We start from the raw sequence: 6934 nt of genomic DNA, 5'->3' as shown, positions 1-6934 counted from the left end.
ATTTAGTAAAGGTAATCGCAAGGAAATTCAAGCGAGTAAAAAGCTATCAGTACTTGCTGTACATCTGTTGCTACAATTACATACCTGTGGGTGCAGCAGCAGGAGCTGAGGGACCAGGGACTGGGGAGCCAGGAGAAGCAACAGGGGATGGCTCTGCTGCAGAATCAGTTGGCTCTGTCAAGACCATATTGAATGTTAACAGGTTGAAAACAATAGTCATAGAGAAAGTATATACAGTGCTCCCTCATTTATTGCAGCAGGGGTTATCAGAATAACTAGCCCCTCGCCACGCACTTTATACACTTTTTGTCACACACATGAGCATTACTCAAAGTTCTCACAAGTTGATTCTCAAAGTGCAAACCTTGTAGATTTTAAAACGTAAAAGTATTAATATGCCGCGTTTTTTCTTCGTCTGCACGCCACTTTTGTGCGCCTTTTTCCCTCGGTGCAGGTGTCTATTTCCGAACGAGGGTCATAGTTATGGGTGTTTTGTGCTGTTTTTTCTATTGGATGTGATGGTTATCAAAACCAAACATGATAAATTTGGCAAGAGCAGGAGACACAACACGGAGGAAATTTGTCAATAAGGCTGCAGAATGCAATGCACATTGTTGAAAGTTGTACTGTGCAATAAAAAATTCTGCGAAAAAGCGAGGCAGTGACGGATGAACAGCGGGACCACTGTATACTGTTTATAAATTAACAATAACATATATTCCTATATGACAACATGCATAGCAGTAGGCGGGCTTGCTAGCTTTAGCGCAGCTTTCCCGGGTCAGTCAAAAAATTCAAAAGAGAAATGAATGAACTTACCAGGTTGCCCGAGCTCTTTGCATAGCTTCCTCCAAGCTAGGTCCTTTTTATTCCTGTCTCGGCACAGAAAGGACCTGGTGTCATACAGCTCCGCGTGGTTTGCAACCGCGTTTATTAGCCTTTCCTCCGTATTGAATGAAGAATGAAGGGCTTTGGCTGGACCTGCCCCTTTGAACTCAGATCCACATCACCAGGCTCCTGATTGGTTGTCGTGGCGCGAATTGACGCTGGAGTTCAGATTTTTCCAACTCGAGCGGTAGACACGATACGTGCAAATGCACAAAATGCACCACACAAACTGACGCGCGTATTTTTATTCGCGCGTCAAACGCGTCAGTCGCACTTCTCCATTGACTTTACATGTAAACCTGACGCTCTGGTCGCGTCTATCGCGTTCAGTGTGAACACACCGTAACAGCTTTTCCCATCCAGCGTGTCAAATAGCTGACATGGCTGCACCAGTGTACTGTGATGTTTCACCAACATGTGCCAGATGCTGTTCCTGCCATCCATGTGTACATCACCAGAGACAGCCCCTGCCAGAACAGAAACTAAGACTGTAAAAATCTGTGCCTGTTTTTTTGATGCGTTCTATTTATTAATGATTATTAGGAGCAAACTATGACTTTTTGCATTCTGTCTTTTTTTTTTAATCTTTACTAGCCACTCTCTAATTCACACTCAAACAGCAAGTAAGAAACCAAACTTCTTGGAAATTGTTGATTCTGTGACTTTATAAAGTCCTTAAGTAATCCAGGTAAAGGTTAACTTCAATTCCTGATTTATTCTGTAATCTCTGGTCATATCGTATTCCCCTCAGTTTATTTGCTGCCATTGTCCCTCCTTTGTAATTGATTGTAATTCAATGTTTATACTCAGCTGCTGCCTTTGACTCAGTATTTTGAATTTTTTATGGACTTATCATAAATTGTCTTGAAATTCAGAAATTATTTATGTTCTCGTTCCTGAGTATATTATGTTTGAGTGTCTCTGAGTTTGATAGTTATAGCTCTTGATTTCTTGTTTTATGTTGGTTCTTCTTTTTGTGTCCAGTCTGTCCTTGTCTCCATGTCCTGTCTTCAGTATCTTTGTGCTTGTTTACCTTCAGTCTCTCCAGTCTGTCATATCCCCTGTATGGTTTCTCTGGGTCTGTGAAATGTTAGTCTTTGTTTCACTGTTGACTTACCTTTGGTTTGTGTCTAGTTTACAGACTACAAACTAAACATAAAACTATAATCTCTTTAAATCCTGATCTCTCCTTAGTTTGCAATATTTAGTTATCTTCATCACTGGCCCTGGTCATGTCTCCGTATCTACTCTGTGCCCTGTCTCTATGGTTGTCTGGTCTTCCTGTTATTCACATGTCTGTGTTTACTCCTTCCCTCTGTGTTTATGTGTCTGGAATCTGGGTCTATCTCTGTTTGTGTCCTGTCTTCTTTTGGTAGTCTCTTGTCCTGTGTGCATTGTGTTTCAATTCTGTTGCCCTAGTCTTGTTATTGTGATCTAATTCACCTGTGTTGCCTGGTGTGTTCTATCTCCTAATAACTAATAACTAACTAATAACTAATGATTATTTAAGTCCTTAGTTTCCTTCTTTCTTTTTTGCAACCTCCCTATAGGTGTCTGTCCTGTCTGTTTGGTGGTTTCCTGTGTATTTCCTTAGTTAGCATTTCCAAGAATATGTCCAATTCTCATGGTAGTTTGCCTTTTTTGCCGTGTTATCTGCCTTTTTGCTTTGCCAAAAGCCAGATCACATGAAGACCCGTTCAACAGCTCATTTGGAAGTACTGACATCTGCTGGTTATTCAATGTACAGCAGCCCTGCTGTGATATTACATGTGGGCTACATGCCAGTCGATATATAAACATAAAGATGTACCAAATTGCAGAATACCCATATGATGTCCTGAATAAGCCTATCTGTGATTGATTAAAGATGTATGTTATAATTGTGACATACTGTGCCATAATGCTCCTTTGTCACTTGCCACATTGCAAGTTTGGGGGGGTTTCACATAGTTTTACCATAGTGAGTTGTCATGTTTTCAACTTTTGTCAGCAGCATGTTTTGACAAAGGAAATTCACATTAATACATTGACTTTATAGTCAGAATTATCTTGACAGTCATTTACTGCATATAAAAGATGTCTTGATGACTGATTTATTACCTTTCATGAGGGAAAGTTTTAAAGTTCTGTATTTCAAAGCTGTAACAATATGAGATTTGCATTTATTTGTAAAGTTATTTCAGAAAATCCAAAGAAAATATGCAATAAATAATTGTGTTAGCTGAATTCATGCATAACTTTTATTATCTAACATGCGTTATTAGTCTAAGTCATCATATAGGTAATTATACAGCGATATCATACAGGGATTAGTGTGCTCAATTGGCCAACAAACTTGCCTGACCTGAACCCCATAGAGAATTTATGGAGCATTGCCAAGAGAAAGATGAGACATGAGACGGAACAATGCAGAAGAGCTGAAGGCTGCTATTGATGCATCCTGGTCTTCCATGACACCTCAGCCGTGCCACAGGCTGATAGCATCCATACCACGCCGCATTGAGGCAGTAATTCATGCAAAGGGGACCCAAACCAAGTACTGAGTACATATGTATGATTATACTTTTCAGAGGTCTGACATTTCTCTATTTAAAATCCTTGTTTTATTGATTTAGAGATTAGATTAGATTAGATAAAACTTTATTAATCCCTCGGGTGGGTTCCTCTGGGAAATTCTGTTTCCAGTAGCACAGCACCGACAGAAGTTGCAAAAGAATGTAAGCAGAAATAGAAATATACCATATATACACATATACACATATATATAAACACAGGGGCATATATAAATGCAGAGTATATAATAGCGATAAATAGGATAATAGGAATGACCAGGGAATTGCACATTTCAACTATTTTGAGTCTATTGCACCGCTGAATATGAAAAAATATTGCACAGTGAAAAGGGCACTGCAGATTAGTTGTTCCCACCCTCCTTTGTCCCCCTGTTTCTCCTCCCTCTCCCCTCCAGCGAGGAGTTAAACAGTTTAATGGCGTGTGGGACAAAGGAGTTTTGAAGTCTGTTGGTCCTTGACTTTGGGAGAAGCAACATGTCACTGAACAGACTCCTCTGGTTGTTTATGACCGTGTGCAGATGATGCCCAGCATTGTCCATAATGTCCAACAGTTTCTTTGTTATTATTTTATTTTTTGCTTTTAAATTAAACACAACATGCTTATACAGATTCACTGAGGACAATTACTACATTTAGTGTTTGTGAACTTACAAGCATGAAAAAAAAAAGAAGGAGAAAAAAGAGGAAGAAAAAATTATAACAATATTAACTAAATAAGGAGTAAAATAACATAAGAAAATTCACGCGGAGTGTGAGGCATGAATTATGATCAGTTAATTTTTAAGAATTCTAGAAATGGCTGCCAAGTCATACAAAAACTCACCAGTTTCCCCTTTCTATCAAATCTTATCTGTTCCACCCTGGCCACAGACACCATCTCATTAAGCCACCTTTTAAAACACGGGGCCAAAGAAGACCGCCACTGTAAAAGAATAAGTTTCTTTGCAGCCAGCATACCCATTGTAATTATCTGTTTTTGTGAAAAGGAAAAAGATTTGATTGATGCAAATGATCCAAGTATCGCCAGTGTACCATCAAGTGGTACTTTTTTTCCTAAATTGGTTTGAAAACCACGTAAAAATCTGGCTCAAAAAAGCTTTCAAGACAGGGCAATGCAAAAATAGATGTGCAAGGGAACCTTCACCGATATTACATCTATCACATAAGGGGGATACAGAATTATAGATCCGGTTAAGTTTAAGTTTAGAAAAATGTAATCTGTGAATGACTTTAAACTGGATTAATTTATATCTGGCATTTCTTGAGCCTTTCTGAATATTGGACAAACAGTTTGACCACTGGTCCTCAGACAGAGGAACACCAAGGTCTTCAGCCCATGTATTCTTAATTCGATCAGAATCAACTGGGATTGTAAAGCACTTGACAAACTGAGATATCAGATGTTTAAAATCTGCTTTCCGAATTATATCCAAGTAAGTATGACTTAGTGGCTTCAGTGGAAAGTCTGAAAAGTTTCGTTGAACAAAATTCCTTATTTGAAGATAACGAAAAAAATGTGATTGAGGTAACTGAAACTTTTGTTGAAGTTGAAGGAAAGACAAAAATTTGTCATCTATATATAAGTCCTCAATGCATTTCAGTCCCTTTCCCCCCATTCTAAAAACACCCTATCCATTTTACCTGGTTTAAATAAGTAGTTATGTATTATTGGCATTCTAACTGAAAAGTCAGGTAGTTTAAGAGATTTCCTAATTTGACTTAATATCTTTAAGGAGTGTTTGACAACAAAATTACGACTGATCGAATTATTAGAAGAACCCATGTTAGAAAACAATAAGACCGGTAATGAGGCTTCAGATACTGTTGCTGCCTCTACCTGGAACCAGATCGGAAGCTTAGCATAACAATAATCAGTAGGCGAACCCCACTGCCAGAGCAATACAGCTCTTGAATTTGCTGCCCAGTAATAATGTCTAAACACAGGGAGACCTAACCCCCCACTGGAAGTATTTTTTTGAAGATGAGCCTTGGATATCCGAGGGGGTTTTCCTGCCCAAATGAATGAAAGAATCAATGAATCAAGCTGCTTAAAAAATTTAAGTGGCAAATAAATAGGAAGGTTTTGAAAAAGATATAAAAATCGTGGCAAAGACACCATTCTAACTGCATTTATTCGACCAATCAAAGACAGAGGAAGCAGTTTCCATTTTCTAATATCGTCTTTCAGCTTGTCCAGCATTTCCAAGAAATTCAATTTATAGAGGAGTTTGGGATTTTTAGAGATCTTAAGGCCAAGGTAGGTAAAAGATGTAGTCACTAATTTGAATGGGAGTGAGTTGAGAAACTTTGGGCATAGATTATCTGTTATTGGCATATATTCAGATTTGTCCCAATTGATCATATATCCTGATAATTTCCCAAAGTGTTTAATGCAATTTAAAAGATTAGGGAATGAAATTTCTGGTTCGGAAAGGCAGATCAATAAATCATCTGCATACATATTAACAAGACTTTCAACATTCCCAAATTTAACTCCCTGTATACCTGGGTGGTTTCTTATGTTAATGGCAAGGGGCTCCAGAGCTATATCAAAAAGAAGCGGTGAGAGGGGATCCCCCTGTCTCACTCCACGTTGTAACTGAAAGGGGGAGGATTTATCTGTGTTAGTGAGAATGCAGGACACCGGACACAGATAAATCATTTTTAATCCAATCCCTAAAATATTCCCCAAAACCAAATTGTTTTAGAGTCTCAAATATATAAGGCCATTCAATCTGATCAAACGCATTTTGGGCATCCAGAGAAAGTAATGCTGTTTTAGCCTCTTTTCCATAACCTGAGCAACAGTTTCTTTAATGTCCTCTTCTCTGCCACTGTCACCAGTGTCCAGCTTCATGCCAACCGCAGAGCCAGCCTCCTGAGGAAATACAGTCTGCTTTGGCCTTTTTTATACAGGTGCTGCGTGTTGCATGACCAGTCCAGTTTGTTGTCCACCCACAGCCCGAGGTACTTGTATGTGTTGACCACCTCCACCTCCTCTCCCTCTATCTGAACCAGCAGTGGACATGGTCTGGACCTCCCGAAGTTCACAACCAGTTCCTTGGTCTTTGAGGTGTTGATTTCACGTAATATTCTAATTTTCTGTGATTTTGAATTTGGGGTTTTCATAAGCTGTCAGCTGTAATCATCGAAATTGTAACAAAGAAATACCTCGCTTTGCATGTAATGAGTCTATATCATATATTAGTTTCACCTTTTGAGTTGAATTACTGAAATAAATGAACTTTTCCCTAGGGTTAGGGTTAGGAATTCAGACATATGTAATCCATATTACATAGGAATTTGTGTTAAAAGTGGATTTCCATTTAATATTCATATTCAATATCAGTCATCTAATTATATAAACACTTATCCACTCAGTGTCTTGTTGGGGAGTGAACAGATGGGCCGGTCTCCATTCTATCATGGTCAAATTTGACTCTGGTTCAATCATACAAATGGAAACTAAAATC

At 38.7% G+C, this 6934-nt stretch overlaps 1 protein-coding gene across 1 annotated transcript in view; it reads left to right on the top strand.

The window, feature by feature from the left end:
* The window catches only part of LOC109200035 (myelin-associated glycoprotein), a 29498-nt gene that overhangs the window by 10206 nt on the left and 12358 nt on the right, over positions 1-6934 (top strand). The window lies entirely within an intron of this gene.

Source organism: Oreochromis niloticus, linkage group LG11 (genome assembly GCF_001858045.2).
Source record: "Oreochromis niloticus isolate F11D_XX linkage group LG11, O_niloticus_UMD_NMBU, whole genome shotgun sequence".
NCBI classification, from domain to species: Eukaryota; Metazoa; Chordata; class Actinopteri; order Cichliformes; family Cichlidae; genus Oreochromis; species Oreochromis niloticus.
This window is presented reverse-complemented; position numbering and strand designations above follow the sequence as displayed.